The following is a 21,818-nucleotide window of genomic DNA, read 5'->3' as shown; positions in this document are numbered from 1 at the left end:
GCTGCATTTTTAAGACGATGGACTTGATATCTTCATGTTGGATGAAATCATGTTCAGTTTATTGTATTAGTTTTGAAAAGATTGGATTTTGCTTATCAAAGATTAGTGAAAAGAAAATAGAGTAAAAGTTGGGAATAATAAAAAAAATGCAGATTAATTCCCTGGCAGTGCGCGGTGTCCAACCACAATTTTAAGCATGAGAAACATGTGGTCAACAAAATCACTGCGTTTCTTAATATACAATCCATTTATCTCCTTCTACTCTTTGATCTCAGACCACTTCTTTCTCTTCAGTAAGTCAGTCTAGTTTTCATGCTCATGGCTTTGTAGTTCAGTAGAGATTCAGGTGAACTTAGACCAAAATCTTCTCACAGGTTCTCCCTCTGTGCTCACATGGCAAAAACATCTGATAGATTATGCAACAGTTGGCTGTGATGGCCGAGTGGTTAAGGTGTTGGACTTGAAATCCAATGGGGTATCCCCGCACACGTTCAAATCCTGTTCACAGCGCAGTGTTTTACTTGGTCAAAACTTTGGACCTTCTCGAAAAGAGTAAAATAATATATACAGTATATTATTAAAACAGGCCAAGTGATATGAAAATGGGACAACTTAACATGTTTGACTCGAAATCTGCCTCAAGAATGAGTTTTAGCAGTATGAAAACTCCAAGAAATGTTACTCGATGTTTCCCATGATATTGATGACATCATTTGCAGTTAATAGAAATCTATGTATTGGTTGCTGGAAATCCTCTACACCAAATTTCTTTCAGCAATAAAAAGTCAATGAAAGTATTTAAACTGGTTCCAAAAAGACAACTGAGAACCATCAGCAATGCCATATATTTTGATGGCTGCATTTTTAAGACGATGGACTTGAAATCTTCATGTTGGATGAAATCGTGTTCACAGTTTATTGTTTTACCTTTGAAAAGATTGGATTTTGCACATGAAAGATTAGTGAAAAGAAAATATAGTAAAAGCTGGGAATCATAAAACAATACAGATTAATTCCCTGACAGTGTGCGGAAACCAAAGACAATTTTAACCATGAGAAACACGTGGTCAACAAAATCTCTGCGTTTCTCAATATACAATCCACTCATCTCCTTCTACTCTTTAATCTCAGACCACTCCTTTCTATTCAGTAAGTCAGTCAAGTTCTCTTGCTCATGGCTGTATCCTACAATAGATATTCATGCGAATTTAGGCCAAAATCTTTTCACAGGCTGTTCTCTGTGTTCACATGGCAAACACATCTGATAAGGTGAGCCTATAATTGGCTGTGATGGCCGCAAATCCCCACACAGGTTCAAATCCTGTTCACAGTGCAGTATTTTACTTGGTCATATCTTTGGACCTTCTCGAAAAGAGTAAAATAATATATACAGTTTATTATTAAAATGGGCCAAGACATGTGAAAATGGGACAACTAAATATATTTGAGTCGAAATCTGTCTCAAGAATGTAATTAACAAGTATGAAAGCTTAAAAAAGTATTACTAGATATTTCCCATGATATTGATTACATCATTTGCAGATAATAGAAATCTATGTATTGATAGCTGGAAATCCTCTACACCAAATTTCTTTCAGCAATAAAATGTCAATTAAAGTATTTAAACTGGTTCCAAAAAGACAACTGAGAACCATCAGCAATGCCATATATTTTGATGGCTGCATTTTTAAGACGATGGACTTGAAATCTTCATGTTGGATGAAATCATGTTCAGTTTACTGTATTAGTTTTGAAAAGATTGGATTTTGCTTATGAAAGATTAGTGAAAAGAAAATATAGTAAAAGTTGGGAATAATAAAAAAAAGCAGATTAATTCCCTGGCAGTGCGCGGTGTCCAACCACAATTTTAAGCATGAGAAACATGTGGTCAACAAAATCACTGCGTTTCTTAATATACAATCCATTTATCTCCTTCTACTCTTTGATCTCAGACCACTTCTTTCTCTTCAGTAAGTCAGTCTAGTTTTCATGCTCATGGCTTTGTAGTTCAGTAGAGATTCAGGTGAACTTAGACCAAAATCTTCTCACAGGCTCTCCCTCTGTGCTCACATGGCAAAAACATCTGATAGATTATTCAACAGTTGGCTGTGATGGCCGAGTGGTTAAGGCGTTGGACTCGAAATCCAATGGGGTATCCCCGCACAGGTGCAAATCCTGTTCACAGCGCTGTGTTTTACTTGGTCAAAACTTTGGACCTTCTCGAAAAGAGTAAAATAATATATACAGTATATTATTAAAACGGGCCAAGTGATATCAAAATGGGACAACTTAACATGTTTGAACCGAAATCTGCCTCAAGAATGAGATTTAGTAGTATGAAAACGCCAAGAAATATTACTCGATGTTTCCCATGATATTGATGACATCATTTGCAGATAATAGAAATCTATGTATTGGTTGCTGGAAATCCTCTACACCAAATTTCTTTCAGCAATAAAAAGTCAATAAAAGTATTTAAACTGGTTCCTAAAAGACAACTGAGAACCATCAGCAATGCCATATATTTTGATGGCTGCATTTTTAAGACGATGGACTTGAAATCTTCATGTTGGATGAAATCGTGTTCACAGTTTATTGTTTTACCTTTGAAAAGATTGGATTTTGCACATGAAAGATTAGTGAAAAGAAAATATAGTAAAAGCTGGGAATAATAAAACAATACAGATTAATTCCCTGACAGTGTGCGGAAACCAAAGACAATTTTAACCATGAGAAACACCTGGTCAACAAAATCTCTGCGTTTCTCAATATACAATCCATTCATCTCCTCCTACTCTTTAATCTCAGACCACTCCTTTCTATTCAGTAAGTCAGTCAAGTTCTCTTGCTCATGGCTGTATCCTACAATAGATATTCATGCGAATTTAGGCCAAAATCTTTTCACAGGCTGTTCTCTGTGTTCACATGGCAAACACATCTGATAAGGTGAGCCTATAATTGGCTGTGATGGCCTCAAATCCCCACACAGGTTCAAATCCTGTTCACAGTGCAGTATTTTACTTGGTCAAATCTTTGGACCTTCTCGAAAAGAGTAAAATAATATATACAGTATATTATTAAAATGGGCCAAGACATATGAAAATGGGACAACTAAATATATTTGAGTCGAAATCTGTCTCAAGAATGAAATTAACAAGTATGAAAGCTTAAAGAAATATTACTAGATGTTTCCCATGATATTGATTACATCATTTGCAGATAATAGAAATCTATGTATTGATAGCTGGAAATCCTCTACACCAAATTTCTTTCAGCAATAAAATGTCAATTAAAGTATTTAAACTGGTTTCAAAAAGACAACTGAGAACCATCAGCAATGCCATATATTTTGATGGCTGCATTTTTAAGACGATGGACTTGAAATCTTCATGTTGGATGAAATCATGTTCAGTTTATTGTATTAGTCTTGAAAAGATTGGATTTTGCTTATGAAAGATTAGTGAAAAGAAAATATAGTAAAAGTTGGGAATAATAAAAAAAATGCAGATTAATTCCCTGGCAGTGCGCGGTGTCCAACCACAATTTTAAGCATGAGAAACATGTGGTCAACAAAATCACTGCGTTTCTTAATATACAATCCATTTATCTCCTTCTACTCTTTGATCTCAGACCACTTCTTTCTCTTCAGTAAGTCAGTCTAGTTTTCATGCTCATGGCTTTGTAGTTCAGTAGAGATTCAGGTGAACGTAGACCAAAATCTTCTCACAGGCTCTCCCTCTGTGCTCACATGGCAAAAACATCTGATAGATTATTCAACAGTTGGCTGTGATGGCCGAGTGGTTAAGGCGTTGGACTCGAAATCCAATGGGGTATTCCCGCACAGGTTCAAATCCTGTTCACAGCGCTTTGTTTTACTTGGTCAAAACTTTGGACCTTCTCGAAAAGAGTAAAATAATATATACAGTATATTATTAAAACGGGCCAAGTGATATGAAAATGGGACAACTTAACATGTTTGACTCGAAACCTGCCTCAAGAATGAGATTTAGCAGTATGAAAACGCCAAGAAATATTACTCGATGTTTCCCATGATATTGATGACATCATTTGCAGATAATAGAAATCTATGTATTGGTTGCTGGAAATCCTCTACACCAAATTTCTTTCAGCAATAAAAAGTCAATGAAAGTATTTAAACTGGTTCCAAAAAGACAACTGAGAACCATCAGCAATGCCATATATTTTGATGGCTGCATTTTTAAGACGATGGACTTGAAATCTTCATGTTGGATGAAATCGTGTTCACAGTTTATTGTTTTACCTTTGAAAAGATTGGATTTTGCACATGTAAGATTAGTGAAAAGAAAATATAGTAAAAGCTGGGAATAATAAAACAATACAGATTAATTCCCTGACAGTGTGCGGAAACCAAAGACAATTTTAACCATGAGAAACACGTGGTCAACAAAATCTCTGCGTTTCTCAATATACAATCCATTCATCTCATTCTACTCTTTAATCACAGACCACTCCTTTCTATTCAGTAAGTCAGTCAAGTTCTCTTGCTCATGGCTGTATCCTACAATAGATATTCATGGGAATTTAGGCCAAAATCTTTTCACAGGCTGTTCTCTGTGTTCACATGGCAAACACATCTGATAAGGTGAGCCTATAATTGGCTGTGATGGCCGCAAATCCCCACACAGGTTCAAATCCTGTTCACAGTGCAGTATTTTACTTGGTCAAATCTTTGGACCTTCTCGAAAAGAGTAAAATAATATATACAGTATATTATTAAAATGGGCCAAGACATATGAAAATGGGACAACTAAATATATTTGAGTCGAAATCTGTCTCAAGAATGAAATTAACAAGTATGAAAACTTAAAGAAATATTACTAGATGTTTCCCATGATATTGATGACATCATTTGCAGATAATAGAAATCTATGTATTGATAGCTGAAATCCTCTACACCAAATTTCTTTCAGCAATAAAATGTCAATTAAAGTATTTAAACTGGTTCCAAAAAGACAGCTGAGAACCATCAGCAATGCCATATATTTTGATGGCTGCATTTTTAAGACGATGGACTTGAAATCTTCATGTTGGATGAAATCATGTTCAGTTTATTGTATTAGTTTTGAAAAGATTGGATTTTGCTTATGAAAGATTAGTGAAAAGAAAATATAGTAAAAGTTGGGAATAATAAAAAAAATGCAGATTAATTCCCTGGCAGTGCGCGGTGTCCAACCACAATTTTAAGCATGAGAAACATGTGGTCAACAAAATCACTGCGTTTCTTAATATACAATCCATTCATCTCCTCCTACTCTTTAATCTCAGACCACTCCTTTCTATTCAGTAAGTCAGTCAAGTTCTCTTGCTCATGGCTGTATCCTACAATAGATATTCATGCGAATTTAGGCCAAAATCTTTTCACAGGCTGTTCTCTGTGTTCACATGGCAAACACATCTGATAAGGTGAGCCTATAATTGGCTGTGATGGCCGCAAATCCCCACACAGGTTCAAATCCTGATCACAGTGCAATGTTTTACTTGGTCAAAACTTTGGACCTTCTCGAAAAGAGTAAAATAATATATACAGTATATTATTAAAATGGGCCAAGACATATGAAAAAGGGACAACTAAATATGTTTGAGTCGAAATCTGTCTCAAGAATGAAATTAACAAGTATGAAAACTTAAAGAAATATTACTAGATGTTTCCCATGATATTGATGACATCATTTGCAGATAATAGAAATCTATGTATTGATAGCTGGAAATCCTCTACACCAAATATCTTTCAGCAATAAAATGTCAATTAAAGTATTTAAACTGGTTCCAAAAAGACAACTGAGAACCATCAGCAATGCCATATATTTTGATGGCTGCATTTTTAAGACGATGGACTTGAAATCTTCATGTTGGATGAAATCATGTTCAGTTTATTGTATTAGTTTTGAAAAGATTGGATTTTGCTTATCAAAGATTAGTGAAAAGAAAATAGAGTAAAAGTTGGGAATAATAAAAAAAATGCAGATTAATTCCCTGGCAGTGCGCGGTGTCCAACCACAATTTTAAGCATGAGAAACATGTGGTCAACAAAATCACTGCGTTTCTTAATATACAATCCATTTATCTCCTTCTACTCTTTGATCTCAGACCACTTCTTTCTCTTCAGTAAGTAAGTCTAGTTTTCATGCTCATGGCTTTGTAGTTCAGTAGAGATTCAGGTGAACTTAGACCAAAATCTTCTCACAGGCTCTCCCTCTGTGCTCACATGGCAAAAACATCTGATAGATTATTCAACAGTTGGCTGTGATGGCCGAGTGGTTAAGGCGTTGGACTCGAAATCCAATGGGGTATCCCCACACAGGTTCAAATCCTGTTCACAGCGCTGTGTTTTACTTGGTCAAAACTTTGGACCTTCTCGAAAAGAGTAAAATAATATATACAGTATATTATTAAAACGGGCCAAGTGATATGAAAATGGGACAACTTAACATGTTTGACTCGAAACCTGCCTCAAGAATGAGATTTAGCAGTATGAAAACGCCAAGAAATATTACTCGGTGTTTCCCATGATATTGATGACATCATTTGCAGATAATAGAAATCTATGTATTGGTTGCTGGAAATCCTCTACACCAAAATTCTTTCAGCAATAAAAAGTCAATGAAAGTATTTAAACTGGTTCCAAAAAGACAACTGAGAACCATCAGCAATGCCATATATTTTGATGGCTGCATTTTTAAGACGATGGACTTGAAATCTTCATGTTGGATGAAATCGTGTTCACAGTTTATTGTTTTACCTTTGAAAAGATTGGATTTTGCACATGAAAGATTAGTGAAAAGAAAATATAGTAAAAGCTGGGAATAATAAAACAATACAGATTAATTCCCTGACAGTGTGCGGAAACCAAAGACAATTTTAACCATGAGAAACACGTGGTCAACAAAATCTCTGCGTTTCTCAATATACAATCCATTCATCTCCTTCTACTCTTTAATCTCAGACCACTCCTTTCTATTCAGTAAGTCAGTCAAGTTCTCTTGCTCATGGCTGTATCCTACAATAGATATTCATGCGAATTTAGGCCAAAATCTTTTCACAGGCTGTTCTCTGTGTTCACATGGCAAACACATCTGATAAGGTGAGCCTATAATTGGCTGTGATGGCCGCAAATCCCCACACAGGTTCAAATCCTGTTCACAGTGCAGTATTTTACTTGGTCAAATCTTTGGACCTTCTCGAAAAGAGTAAAATAATATATACAGTATATTATTAAAATGGGCCAAGACATATGAAAATGGGACAACTAAATATATTTGAGTCGAAATCTGTCTCAAGAATGAAATTAACAAGTATGAAAAATTAAAGAAATATTACTAGATGTTTCCCATGATATTGATGACATCATTTGCAGATAATAGAAATCTATGTATTGATAGCTGAAATCCTCTACACCAAATTTCTTTCAGCAATAAAATGTCAATTAAAGTATTTAAACTGGTTCCAAAAAGACAACTGAGAACCATCAGCAATGCCATATATTTTGATGGCTGCATTTTTAAGACGATGGACTTGAAATCTTCATGTTGGATGAAATCATGTTCAGTTTATTGTATTAGTTTTGAAAAGATTGGATTTTGCTTATGAAAGATTAGTGAAAAGAAAATATAGTAAAAGTTGGGAATAATAAAAAAAATGCAGATTAATTCCCTGGCAGTGCGCGGTGTCCAACCACAATTTTAAGCATGAGAAACATGTGGTCAACAAAATCACTGCGTTTCTTAATATACAATCCATTTATCTCCTTCTACTCTTTGATCTCAGACCACTTCTTTCTCTTCAGTAAGTCAGTCTAGTTTTCATGCTCATGGCTTTGTAGTTCAGTAGAGATTCAGGTGAACTTAGACCAAAATCTTCTCACAGGCTCTCCCTCTGTGCTGACATGGCAAAAACATCTGATAAATTATTCAACAGTTGGCTGTGATGGCCGAGTGGTTAAGGCGTTGGACTCGAAATCCAATGGGGTATCCACGCACAGGTTCAAATCCTGTTCACAGCGCTGTGTTTTACTTGGTCAAAACTTTGGACCTTCTCGAAAAGAGTAAAATAATATATACAGTTATTATTAAAACGGGCCAAGTGATATGAAAATGGGACAACTTAACATGTTTGACTCGAAACCTGCCTCAAGAATGAGATTTAGCAGTATGAAAACGCCAAGAAATATTACTCGATGTTTCCCATGATATTGATGAAATCATTTGCAGATAATAGAAATCTATGTATTGGTTGCTGGAAATCCTCTACACCAAATTTCTTTCAGCAATAAAAAGTCAATGAAAGTATTTAAACTGGTTCCAAAAAGACAACTGAGAATCATCAGCAATGCCATATATTTTGATGGCTGCATTTTTAAGACGATGGACTTGAAATCTTCATGTTGGATGAAATCGTGTTCACAGTTTATTGTTTTACCTTTGAAAAGATTGGATTTTGCACATGAAAGATTAGTGAAAAGAAAATATAGTAAAAGCTGGGAATAATAAAACAATACAGATTAATTCCCTGACAGTGTGCGGAAACCAAAGACAATTTTAACCATGAGAAACACGTGGTCAACAAAATCTCTGCGTTTCTCAATATACAATCCATTCATCTCTTTCTACTCTTTAATCTCAGACCACTCCTTTCCTTTCAGTAAGTCAGTCAAGTTCTCTTGCTCATGGCTGTATCCTACAATAGATATTCATGCGAATTTAGGCCAAAATCTTTTCACAGGCTGTTCTCTGTGTTCACATGGCAAACACATCTGAAAAGGTGAGCCTATAATTGGCTGTGATGGCCGCAAATCCCCACACAGGTTCAAATCCTGTTCACAGTGCAGTATTTTACTTGGTCAAATCTTTGGACCTTCTCGAAAAGAGTAAAATAATATATACAGTATATTATTAAAATGGGCCAAGACATATGAAAATGGGATATCTAAATATATTTGAGTCGAAATCTGTCTCAAGAATGAAATTAACAAGTATGAAAACTTAAAGAAATATTACTAGATGTTTCCCATGATATTGATGACATCATTTGCAGATAATAGAAATCTATGTATTGATAGCTGGAAATCCTCTACACCAAATTTCTTTCAGCAATAAAATGTCAATTAAAGTATTTAAACTGGTTCCAAAAAGACAACTGAGAACCATTAGCAATGCCATATATTTTGATGGCTGCATTTTTAAGACGATGGACTTGAAATCTTCTTGTTGGATGAAATCATGTTCAGTTTATTGTATTAGTTTTGAAAAGATTGGATTTTGCTTATGAAAGATTAGTGAAAAGAAAATATAGTAAAAGTTGGGAATAAAAAAAAAAATGCAGGTTAATTCCCTGGCAGTGCGCGGTGTCCAACCACAATTTTAAGCATGAGAAACATGTGGTCAACAAAATCACTGCGTTTCTTAATATACAATCCATTTATCTCCTTCTACTCTTTGATCTCAGACCACTTCTTTCTCTTCAGTAAGTCAGCCTAGTTTTCATGCTCATGGCTTTGTAGTTCAGTAGAGATTCAGGTGAACTTAGACCAAAATCTTCTCACAGGCTCTCCCTCTGTGCTCACATGGCAAAAACATCTGATAGATTAGTCAAAAGTTGGCTGTGATGGCCAAGTGGTTAAGGCGTTGGACTCGAAATCCAATGGGGTATCCCCGCACAGGTTCAAATCCTGTTCACAGCACAGTGTTTTACTTGGTCAAAACTTTGGACCTTCTCGAAAAGAGTAAAATTATATATACAGTATATTATTAAAACGGGCAAAGTGATATGAAAATGGGACAACTTCAACATATTTGACTCAAACTCTGCCTCAAGAATGAAATAAAGCAGTATGAAAACTTCAAGAAATATTACTCAATGTTTCCCATGATATTGATGACATCATTTGCAGATAATAGAAATCTATGTTTTGATAACTGGAAATCCTCTACACCAAATTTCTTTCAGCAATAAAAAGTCAATGAAAGTATTTAAACTGGTTCCAAAAAGACAACTGAGAACCATCAGCAATGCCATATATTTTGATGGCTGCATTTTTAAGACGATGGACTTGAAATCTTCATGTTGGATGAAATCATGTTCAGTTTATTGTATTAGTTTTGAAAAGATTGGATTTTGCTTATGAAAGATTAGTGAAAAGAAAATATAGTAAAAGTTGGGAATAATAAAAAAATGCAGATTAATTCCCTGGCAGTGCGCGGTGTCCAACCACAATTTTAAGCATGAGAAACATGTGGTCAACAAAATCACTGCGTTTCTTAATATACAATCCATTTATCTCCTTCTACTCTTTGATCTCAGACCACTTCTTTCTCTTCAGTAAGTCAGTCTAGTTTTCATGCTCATGGCTGTGTAGTTCAGTAGAGATTCAGGTGAACTTAGACCAAAATCTTCTCACAGGCTTTCCCTCTGTGCTCACATGGCAAAAACATCTGATAGATTATTCAACAGTTGGCTGTGATGGCCGAGTGGTTAAGGCGTTGGACTTGAAATCCAACGCACAGGTTCAAATCCTGTTCACAGCGCAGTGTTTTACTTGGACCTTCTCGAAAAGAGTAAAATAATATATACAGTATATTATTAAAACGGGCCAAGTGATATGAAAATGGGACAACTCCAACATGTTTGACTCAAAATCTGCCTCAAGAATGAAATTAAGCAGTATAAAAACTTCAAGAAATGTTACTACATGTTTCGCATGATATTGATGACATCATTTGCCCGTATTGGTTGCTGGAAATCCTCTACACCAAATTTCTTTCAGCAATAAAAAGTCAATGAAAGTATTTAGACTGGTTCCAAAAACACAACTGAGAACCATCAGCAATGCCATATATTTTGATGGCTGCATTTTTAAGACGATGGACTTGAAATCTTCATGTTGAATGAAATCGTGTTCACAGTTTATTGTTTTACCTTTGAAAAGATTGGATTTTGCACATGAAAGATTAGTGAAAAGAAAATATAGCAGAAGCTGGGAATAATAAAACAATGCAGATTAATTCCCTGACAGTGTGCGGAAACCAAAGACAATTTTAACCATGAGAAACATGTGGTCAACAAAATCTCTGCGTTTCTCAATATACAATCCATTCATCTCCTTCTATTCTTTGATCTCAGACCACTCCTTTCTCTTCAGTAAGTCAGTCAAGTTCTCTTGCTCATGGCTGTATCCTACAATAGATATTAATGCGAACTTAGGCCAAAATCTTCTCACAGGCTGTTCTCTGTGTTCACATGGCAAACACATCTGATAAAGTGAGCCTATAATTGGCTGTGATGGCCGCAAATCTCCACACAGGTTCAAAACCTGTTCACAGTGCAGTGTTTTACTTGGTCAAAACTTTGGACCTTCTCGAAAAGAGTAAAATAATATATACAGTATATTATTAAAATGGGCCAAGACATATGAAAATGGGACAACTAAATATGTTTGAGTCGAAATCTGTCTCAAGATTGAAATTAACAAGTATGAAAACTTAAAAAAATATTACTAGATGTTTCCCATGATATTGATGACATCATTTGCAGATAATAGAAATCTATGTATTGATAGCTGGAAATCCTCTACACCAAATTTCTTTCAGCAATAAAATGTCAATTAAAGTATTTAAACTGGTTCCAAAAAGACAACTGAGAACCATCAGCAATGTCACATATTTTGATGGCTGCATTTTTAAGACGATGGACTTGAAATCTTCATGTTGGATGAAATCATGTTCAGTTTATTGTATTAGTTTTGAAAAGATTGGATTTTGCTTATGAAAGATTAGTGAAAAGAAAATATAGTAAAAGTTGGGAATAATAAAAAAATGCAGATTAATTCCCTGGCAGTGCGCGGTGTCCAACCACAATTTTAAGCATGAGAAACATGTGGTCAACAAAATCACTGCGTTTCTTAATATACAATCCATTTATCTCCTTCTACTCTTTGATCTCAGACCACTTCTTTCTCTTCAGTAAGTCAGTCTAGTTTTCATGCTCATGGCTGTGTAGTTCAGTAGAGATTCAGGTGAACTTAGACCAAAATCTTCTCACAGGCTTTCCCTCTGTGCTCACATGGCAAAAACATCTGATAGATTATTCAACAGTTGGCTGTGATGGCCGACTGGTTAAGGCGTTGGACTTGAAATCCAATGAGGTATCCCCGCACAGGTTCCAATCCTGTTCACAGCACAGTGTTTTACTTGGTCAAAACTTTGGACCTTCTCGAAAAGAGTAAAATAATATATACAGTATATTATTAAAACGGGCCAAGTGATATGAACATGGGACAACTCCAACATGTTTGCCTCAAGAATGAAATTAAGCAGTATGAAAACTTCAAGAAATATTACTCGATGTTCCCCATGATATTGATGACATCATTTGCAGATAATAGAAATCTATGTATTGGTTGCTGGAAATCCTCTACACCAAATTTCTTTCAGCAATAAAAAGTCAATGAAAGTATTTAAACTGGTTCCAAAAAGACAACTGAGAACCATCAGCAATGCCATATATTTTGATGGCTGCATTTTTAAGACGATGGACTTGAAATCTTCATGTTGGATGAAATCGTGTTCACAGTTTATTGTTTTACCTTTGAAAGATTGGATTTTGCACATGAAAGATTAGTGAAAAGAAAATGTAGTAAAAGCTGGGAATAATAAAACAATGCAGATTAATTCCCTGACAGTGTGCGGAAACCAAAGACAATTTTAACCATTAGAAACACGTGGTCAACAAAATCTCTGCGTTTCTCAATATACAATCCATTCATCTCCTTCTACTCTTTAACACTAGAACTACTGAGGTAGTCATTTTGACTACTTCGCACTATGTATTTCTCCTCTGTGACTACATTTTTTGGAATTCCGGCTTGAGACTCGGTGACTTTTCCTCAAATAGGATGTTAAAAAAGATTTTGTGGCAATAAATAATTTAGGTGCAAAAATTGCCCATTTATTTCAACATTCACCTATAACTACTAAAAGGTAGTCTTTTTGACTACCTGCTATATTTTGCTGTCCTTTTGTCACTAAACGTTGCTGTAAAGTTTTGTGCATAATTTTTTCACTGTATCTTATTTACCCTGATGTTCATATAGATTTAGTTCAATTCAGATGTCAACTTTTCACATTTTCATCGTGTTACCTGGTTAGATTATGACTGGGGAATACCGTTATGCAAAGCGATAATGTCTAGGGACCGTTTTGTAGAAATTATGCATTACCTCAGATTTGATGAGAAGTCCAATCGATCGCAGAGACTGCAAACCGGCAAATTTGCTCTCTTTTCTATTGTGTGGGACAGGTTTATTGCCAATTGCATTGCTTGTTACAAACCTGGCCCATACATTACGGTTGATGAACAACTTTTCCAAGCAAAACCAGGTGTCCTTTCACACAGTATACACCTTCAAAGCCAGATAAATATGGCCATAAATTTTGGCTAGCTGTAGATAAGGATAGTAAATATGTTGTAAATGGCTTCCCTTATCTGGGTAAAGATGATTCACGCCGTGCTGATGACCGTTTAGCTGACCACGTAGTCATGAAACTATTGCAGCCGTTTTTGAAAAAAGGTCGAAATGTAACCACCGATAATTATTTTACATCAGTAAAACTTGCCAAACAGCTAAAAAGCCAGGGAACGACTATCGTGGGAACGCTAAATAAGATAAGACGAGAAGTGCCTAAAGAAATAAAAACAATGAAAGAAAAGTTGTACAGCACTAAAGTCTATAAAAATGAGGATAATTTTACACTTACCGTGTATCAAGGTAAGCCAACCAAAAATGTGATAATTCTGAGTTCCGTCCATCCCGATGTTCTTGTTGCTTCTGAATCTCCAAAAAATCTCCAGAAACTGTAAAGTTTTATAATGAAACAAAATATGGAGTAGATGTAGTAGATCAGATGGCACGCAAATACAGCACAAGAACAGGTACTAGGAGACGGCCTGTTCACGCATTTGAAAATACCTTAGACTTAGCGGGTATAAATGCTTGGATATTATACAAGAAGATGACCACCTGACAAATGTCACGCAAGGCATTTTTGCAAAAGCTTGTCACAGAGTTGAGTGGTCCGTATGTTGTATCTAGGGGAAAGGGTGGCATGTCTCAAGTTGCTACATCTTCAGATGTGATGTCTCAAAAAAAACTTTGCCAGATAAAAGCAAAATGCAAAAATAAATCGATCTGTTGGAAATTGTATGACTTGCCATAAGTCTTTGTGTGGGCAATGTACCGCTGTAATTGAAAGACGATGCCTGAAATGCGAATCAACAAATGTTTAGAAAGTTACCGGTTGTACTTCATAATAACGGTTGGTCGTTTTTATTGAGATTCTGCGCCATATTTTCATTTTTCTTCTCCTTCACTTACATTTTCTCTGCTTGTTGTTCTTGAGTTGTTGTTTATATGTGTGCACTTTAATAATAAATTATTTTAAAACGTCTATTATTGTTTTGCTTACTTTACTTTTGTTATTTCCTGTAGAAAAATATGAAAAAAAATAAATAAAAAAAACATTCCAAAGCATTACTGTTGGATCTCACAATAATAATACATTAAAAAAATATAATTAATAAATAACCACAAATGAAACTCTAATAACGAAAACAAGTCAGTAGTCAAAATGACTACATTCAGTAGTTCTAGTAGGTGTCACGAGTACAGAAGTTCTAGTGTTAATCTCAGACCACTCCTTTCTCTTCAGTAAGTCAGTCAAGTTCTCTTGCTCATGGCTGTATCCTACAATAGATATTCATGCGAATTTAGGCCAAAATCTTTTCACAGGCTGTTCTCTGTGTTCACATGGCAAACACATCTGATAAAGTGAGCCTATAATTGGCTGTGATGGCCGCAAATCCCCACACAGGTTCAAAACCTGTTCACAGTGCAGTGTTTTACTTGGTCAAAACTTTGGACTTTCTCGAAAAGAGAAAAATAATATATACAGTATATTATTAAAATGGGACAAGACATATGAAAATGGGACTACTAAATATATTTGAGTCGAAATCTGTCTCAAGAATGAAATTAACAAGTATGAAAACTTAAAGAAATATTACTAGATGTTTCCCATGATATTGATGACATCATTTGCAGATAATAGAAATCTATGTATTGATAGCTGGAAATCCTCTACACCAAATTTCTTTCAGCAATAAAATGTCAATTAAAGTATTTAAACTGGTTCCAAAAAGACAACTGAGAACCATCAGCAATGCCATATATTTTGATGGCTGCATTTTTAAGACGATGGACTTGAAATCTTCTTGTTGGATGAAATCATGTTCAGTTTATTGTATTAGTTTTGAAAAGATTGGATTTTGCTTATGAAAGATTAGTGAAAAGAAAATATAGTAAAAGTTCGGAATAATAAAAAAATGCAGATTAATTCCCTGGCAGTGCGCGGTGTCCAACCACAATTTTAAGCATGAGAAACATGTGGTCAACAAAATCACTGCGTTTCTTAATATACAATCCATTTATCTCCTTCTACTCTTTGATCTCAGACCACTTCTTTCTCTTCAGTAAGTCAGTCTAGTTTTCATGCTCATGGCTGTGTAGTTCAGTAGAGTTTCAGGTGAACTTAGACCAAAATCTTCTCACAGGCTTTCCCTCTGTGCTCACATGGCAAAAACATCTGATAGATTATTCAACAGTTGGCTGTGATGGCCGAGTGGTTAAGGCGTTGGACTTGAAATCCAGTGGGGTATCCCCGCACAGGTTCAAATCCTGTTCACAGCGCAGTGTTTTACTTGGTCAAAACTTTGGACCTTCTCGAAAAGAGTAAAATAATATATACAGTATATTATTAAAACGGGCCAAGTGATATGAAAATGGGACAACTCCAACATGTTTGACTCAAAATCTGCCTCAAGAATGAAATTAAGCAGTATGAAAACTTCAAGAAATGTTACTCCATTTTTCGAATGATATTGATGACATCATTGCCCATAATAGAAATCTATGTATTGGTTGCTGGAAATCCTCTACACCAAATTTCTTTCAGCAATAAAAAGTCAATGAAAGTATTTAAACTGGTTCCAAAAACACAACTTAGAACCATCAGCAATGCCATATATTTTGATGGCTGCATTTTTAAGACGATGGACTTGAAATCTTCATGTTGAATGAAATCGTGTTCACAGTTTATTGTTTTACCTTTGAAAAGATTGGATTTTGCACATGAAAGATTAGTGAAAAGAAAATATAGCAGAAGCTGGGAATAATAAAACAATGCAGATTAATTCCCTGACAGTGTGCGGAAACCAAAGACAATTTTAACCATGAGAAACATGTGGTCAACAAAATCTCTGCGTTTCTCAATATACAATCCATTCATCTCCTTCTACTCTTTGATCTCAGACCACTCCTTTCTCTTCAGTAAGTCAGTCAAGTTCTCTTGCTCATGGCTGTATCCTACAATAGATATTCATGCGAACTTAGGCCAAAATCTTCTCACAGGCTGTTCTCTGTGTTCACATGGCAAACACATCTGATAAAGTGAGCCTATAATTGGCTGTGATGGCCGCAAATCTCCACACAGGTTCAAAACCTGTTCACAGTGCAGTGTTTTACTTGGTCAAAACTTTGGACCTTCCCGAAAAGAGTAAAATAATATATACAGTATATTATTAAAATGGGCCAAGACATATGAAAATGGGACAACTAAATATGTTTGAGTCGAAATCTGTCTCAAGATTGAAATTAACAAGTATGAAAACTTAAAAAAATATTACTAGATGTTTCCCATGATATTGATGACATCATTTGCAGATAATAGAAATCTATGTATTGATAGCTGGAAATCCTCTACACCAAATTTCTTTCAGCAATAAAATGTCAATTAAAGTATTTAAACTGGTTCCAAAAAGACAACTGAGAACCATCAGCAATGTCACATATTTTGATGGCTGCATTTTTAAGACGATGGACTTGAAATCTTCATGTTGGATGAAATCATGTTCAGTTTATTGTATTAGTTTTGAAAAGATTGGATTTTGCTTATGAAAGATTAGTGAAAAGAAAATATAGTAAAAGTTGGGAATAATAAAAAAATGCAGATTAATTCCCTGGCAGTGCGCGGTGTCCAACCACAATTTTAAGCATGAGAAACATGTGGTCAACAAAATCACTGCGTTTCTTAATATACAATCCATTTATCTCCTTCTACTCTTTGATCTCAGACCACTTCTTTCTCTTCAGTAAGTCAGTCTAGTTTTCATGCTCATGGCTGTGTAGTTCAGTAGAGATTCAGGTGAACTTAGACCAAAATCTTCTCACAGGCTTTCCCTCTGTGCTCACATGGCAAAAACATCTGATAGATTATTCAACAGTTGGCTGTGATGGCCGACTGGTTAAGGCGTTGGACTTGAAATCCAATGAGGTATCCCCGCACAGGTTCCAATCCTGTTCACAGCACAGTGTTTTACTTGGTCAAAACTTTGGACCTTCTCGAAAAGAGTAAAATAATATATACAGTATATTATTAAAACGGGCCAAGTGATATGAACATGGGACAACTCCAACATGTTTGCCTCAAGAATGAAATTAAGCAGTATGAAAACTTCAAGAAATATTACTCGATGTTCCCCATGATATTGATGACATCATTTGCAGATAATAGAAATCTATGTATTGGTTGCTGGAAATCCTCTACACCAAATTTCTTTCAGCAATAAAAAGTCAATGAAAGTATTTAAACTGGTTCCAAAAAGACAACTGAGAACCATCAGCAATGCCATATATTTTGATGGCTGCATTTTTAAGACGATGGACTTGAAATCTTCATGTTGGATGAAATCGTGTTCACAGTTTATTGTTTTACCTTTGAAAGATTGGATTTTGCACATGAAAGATTAGTGAAAAGAAAATGTAGTAAAAGCTGGGAATAATAAAACAATGCAGATTAATTCCCTGACAGTGTGCGGAAACCAAAGACAATTTTAACCATTAGAAACACGTGGTCAACAAAATCTCTGCGTTTCTCAATATACAATCCATTCATCTCCTTCTACTCTTTAACACTAGAACTACTGAGGTAGTCATTTTGACTACTTCGCACTATGTATTTCTCCTCTGTGACTACATTTTTTGGAATTCCGGCTTGAGACTCGGTGACTTTTCCTCAAATAGGATGTTAAAAAAGATTTTGTGGCAATAAATAATTTAGGTGCAAAAATTGCCCATTTATTTCAACATTCACCTATAACTACTAAAAGGTAGTCTTTTTGACTACCTGCTATATTTTGCTGTCCTTTTGTCACTAAACGTTGCTGTAAAGTTTTGTGCATAATTTTTTCACTGTATCTTATTTACCCTGATGTTCATATAGATTTAGTTCAATTCAGATGTCAACTTTTCACATTTTCATCGTGTTACCTGGTTAGATTATGACTGGGGAATACCGTTATGCAAAGCGATAATGTCTAGGGACCGTTTTGTAGAAATTATGCATTACCTCAGATTTGATGAGAAGTCCAATCGATCGCAGAGACTGCAAACCGGCAAATTTGCTCTCTTTTCTATTGTGTGGGACAGGTTTATTGCCAATTGCATTGCTTGTTACAAACCTGGCCCATACATTACGGTTGATGAACAACTTTTCCAAGCAAAACCAGGTGTCCTTTCACACAGTATACACCTTCAAAGCCAGATAAATATGGCCATAAATTTTGGCTAGCTGTAGATAAGGATAGTAAATATGTTGTAAATGGCTTCCCTTATCTGGGTAAAGATGATTCACGCCGTGCTGATGACCGTTTAGCTGACCACGTAGTCATGAAACTATTGCAGCCGTTTTTGAAAAAAGGTCGAAATGTAACCACCGATAATTATTTTACATCAGTAAAACTTGCCAAACAGCTAAAAAGCCAGGGAACGACTATCGTGGGAACGCTAAATAAGATAAGACGAGAAGTGCCTAAAGAAATAAAAACAATGAAAGAAAAGTTGTACAGCACTAAAGTCTATAAAAATGAGGATAATTTTACACTTACCGTGTATCAAGGTAAGCCAACCAAAAATGTGATAATTCTGAGTTCCGTCCATCCCGATGTTCTTGTTGCTTCTGAATCTCCAAAAAATCTCCAGAAACTGTAAAGTTTTATAATGAAACAAAATATGGAGTAGATGTAGTAGATCAGATGGCACGCAAATACAGCACAAGAACAGGTACTAGGAGACGGCCTGTTCACGCATTTGAAAATACCTTAGACTTAGCGGGTATAAATGCTTGGATATTATACAAGAAGATGACCACCTGACAAATGTCACGCAAGGCATTTTTGCAAAAGCTTGTCACAGAGTTGAGTGGTCCGTATGTTGTATCTAGGGGAAAGGGTGGCATGTCTCAAGTTGCTACATCTTCAGATGTGATGTCTCAAAAAAAACTTTGCCAGATAAAAGCAAAATGCAAAAATAAATCGATCTGTTGGAAATTGTATGACTTGCCATAAGTCTTTGTGTGGGCAATGTACCGCTGTAATTGAAAGACGATGCCTGAAATGCGAATCAACAAATGTTTAGAAAGTTACCGGTTGTACTTCATAATAACGGTTGGTCGTTTTTATTGAGATTCTGCGCCATATTTTCATTTTTCTTCTCCTTCACTTACATTTTCTCTGCTTGTTGTTCTTGAGTTGTTGTTTATATGTGTGCACTTTAATAATAAATTATTTTAAAACGTCTATTATTGTTTTGCTTACTTTACTTTTGTTATTTCCTGTAGAAAAATATGAAAAAAAATAAATAAAAAAAACATTCCAAAGCATTACTGTTGGATCTCACAATAATAATACATTAAAAAAATATAATTAATAAATAACCACAAATGAAACTCTAATAACGAAAACAAGTCAGTAGTCAAAATGACTACATTCAGTAGTTCTAGTAGGTGTCACGAGTACAGAAGTTCTAGTGTTAATCTCAGACCACTCCTTTCTCTTCAGTAAGTCAGTCAAGTTCTCTTGCTCATGGCTGTATCCTACAATAGATATTCATGCGAATTTAGGCCAAAATCTTTTCACAGGCTGTTCTCTGTGTTCACATGGCAAACACATCTGATAAAGTGAGCCTATAATTGGCTGTGATGGCCGCAAATCCCCACACAGGTTCAAAACCTGTTCACAGTGCAGTGTTTTACTTGGTCAAAACTTTGGACTTTCTCGAAAAGAGAAAAATAATATATACAGTATATTATTAAAATGGGACAAGACATATGAAAATGGGACTACTAAATATATTTGAGTCGAAATCTGTCTCAAGAATGAAATTAACAAGTATGAAAACTTAAAGAAATATTACTAGATGTTTCCCATGATATTGATGACATCATTTGCAGATAATAGAAATCTATGTATTGATAGCTGGAAATCCTCTACACCAAATTTCTTTCAGCAATAAAATGTCAATTAAAGTATTTAAACTGGTTCCAAAAAGACAACTGAGAACCATCAGCAATGCCATATATTTTGATGGCTGCATTTTTAAGACGATGGACTTGAAATCTTCTTGTTGGATGAAATCATGTTCAGTTTATTGTATTAGTTTTGAAAAGATTGGATTTTGCTTATGAAAGATTAGTGAAAAGAAAATATAGTAAAAGTTCGGAATAATAAAAAAATGCAGATTAATTCCCTGGCAGTGCGCGGTGTCCAACCACAATTTTAAGCATGAGAAACATGTGGTCAACAAAATCACTGCGTTTCTTAATATACAATCCATTTATCTCCTTCTACTCTTTGATCTCAGACCACTTCTTTCTCTTCAGTAAGTCAGTCTAGTTTTCATGCTCATGGCTGTGTAGTTCAGTAGAGTTTCAGGTGAACTTAGACCAAAATCTTCTCACAGGCTTTCCCTCTGTGCTCACATGGCAAAAACATCTGATAGATTATTCAACAGTTGGCTGTGATGGCCGAGTGGTTAAGGCGTTGGACTTGAAATCCAGTGGGGTATCCCCGCACAGGTTCAAATCCTGTTCACAGCGCAGTGTTTTACTTGGTCAAAACTTTGGACCTTCTCGAAAAGAGTAAAATAATATATACAGTATATTATTAAAACGGGCCAAGTGATATGAAAATGGGACAACTCCAACATGTTTGACTCAAAATCTGCCTCAAGAATGAAATTAAGCAGTATGAAAACTTCAAGAAATGTTACTCCATTTTTCGAATGATATTGATGACATCATTGCCCATAATAGAAATCTATGTATTGGTTGCTGGAAATCCTCTACACCAAATTTCTTTCAGCAATAAAAAGTCAATGAAAGTATTTAAACTGGTTCCAAAAACACAACTTAGAACCATCAGCAATGCCATATATTTTGATGGCTGCATTTTTAAGACGATGGACTTGAAATCTTCATGTTGAATGAAATCGTGTTCACAGTTTATTGTTTTACCTTTGAAAAGATTGGATTTTGCACATGAAAGATTAGTGAAAAGAAAATATAGCAGAAGCTGGGAATAATAAAACAATGCAGATTAATTCCCTGACAGTGTGCGGAAACCAAAGACAATTTTAACCATGAGAAACATGTGGTCAACAAAATCTCTGCGTTTCTCAATATACAATCCATTCATCTCCTTCTACTCTTTGATCTCAGACCACTCCTTTCTCTTCAGTAAGTCAGTCAAGTTCTCTTGCTCATGGCTGTATCCTACAATAGATATTCATGCGAACTTAGGCCAAAATCTTCTCACAGGCTGTTCTCTGTGTTCACATGGCAAACACATCTGATAAAGTGAGCCTATAATTGGCTGTGATGGCCGCAAATCTCCAC

The 21,818-nt window shown here is 35.3% G+C and overlaps 11 non-coding genes across 11 annotated transcripts; all 11 read left to right on the top strand.

Moving 5' to 3' along the window:
• Positions 1-428: 428 nt before the first annotated feature.
• On the top strand, positions 429-510 carry TRNAS-UGA (transfer RNA serine (anticodon UGA)). The gene has a single exon. It is a non-coding gene; the product is annotated as a tRNA-Ser (tRNA).
• Positions 511-2,105: 1,595 nt separating this feature from the next.
• Positions 2,106-2,187, top strand: TRNAS-CGA (transfer RNA serine (anticodon CGA)). Its single transcript has one exon. It is a non-coding gene; the product is annotated as a tRNA-Ser (tRNA).
• A 1,596-nt stretch (positions 2,188-3,783) lies between these two features.
• TRNAS-CGA (transfer RNA serine (anticodon CGA)) lies at positions 3,784-3,865 on the top strand. The gene has a single exon. It is a non-coding gene; the product is annotated as a tRNA-Ser (tRNA).
• A 2,417-nt stretch (positions 3,866-6,282) lies between these two features.
• TRNAS-CGA (transfer RNA serine (anticodon CGA)) lies at positions 6,283-6,364 on the top strand. Its single transcript has one exon. It is a non-coding gene; the product is annotated as a tRNA-Ser (tRNA).
• Positions 6,365-7,959: 1,595 nt separating this feature from the next.
• TRNAS-CGA (transfer RNA serine (anticodon CGA)) lies at positions 7,960-8,041 on the top strand. Its single transcript has one exon. It is a non-coding gene; the product is annotated as a tRNA-Ser (tRNA).
• A 1,595-nt stretch (positions 8,042-9,636) lies between these two features.
• On the top strand, positions 9,637-9,718 carry TRNAS-CGA (transfer RNA serine (anticodon CGA)). Its single transcript has one exon. It is a non-coding gene; the product is annotated as a tRNA-Ser (tRNA).
• A 773-nt stretch (positions 9,719-10,491) lies between these two features.
• Positions 10,492-10,562, top strand: TRNAS-UGA (transfer RNA serine (anticodon UGA)). The gene has a single exon. It is a non-coding gene; the product is annotated as a tRNA-Ser (tRNA).
• A 1,569-nt stretch (positions 10,563-12,131) lies between these two features.
• Positions 12,132-12,213, top strand: TRNAS-UGA (transfer RNA serine (anticodon UGA)). The gene has a single exon. It is a non-coding gene; the product is annotated as a tRNA-Ser (tRNA).
• A 3,483-nt stretch (positions 12,214-15,696) lies between these two features.
• TRNAS-UGA (transfer RNA serine (anticodon UGA)) lies at positions 15,697-15,778 on the top strand. Its single transcript has one exon. It is a non-coding gene; the product is annotated as a tRNA-Ser (tRNA).
• Positions 15,779-17,373: 1,595 nt separating this feature from the next.
• TRNAS-UGA (transfer RNA serine (anticodon UGA)) lies at positions 17,374-17,455 on the top strand. The gene has a single exon. It is a non-coding gene; the product is annotated as a tRNA-Ser (tRNA).
• A 3,483-nt stretch (positions 17,456-20,938) lies between these two features.
• Positions 20,939-21,020, top strand: TRNAS-UGA (transfer RNA serine (anticodon UGA)). Its single transcript has one exon. It is a non-coding gene; the product is annotated as a tRNA-Ser (tRNA).
• The last annotated feature ends 798 nt before the right edge of the window (positions 21,021-21,818 follow it).

The sequence above is a fragment of the Dendrobates tinctorius genome, unplaced genomic scaffold (assembly GCF_039654945.1).
Source record: "Dendrobates tinctorius isolate UK_male_01 unplaced genomic scaffold, ASM3965494v1 ptg000151l, whole genome shotgun sequence".
Classification (NCBI taxonomy): domain Eukaryota; kingdom Metazoa; phylum Chordata; class Amphibia; order Anura; family Dendrobatidae; genus Dendrobates; species Dendrobates tinctorius.
This window is presented reverse-complemented; position numbering and strand designations above follow the sequence as displayed.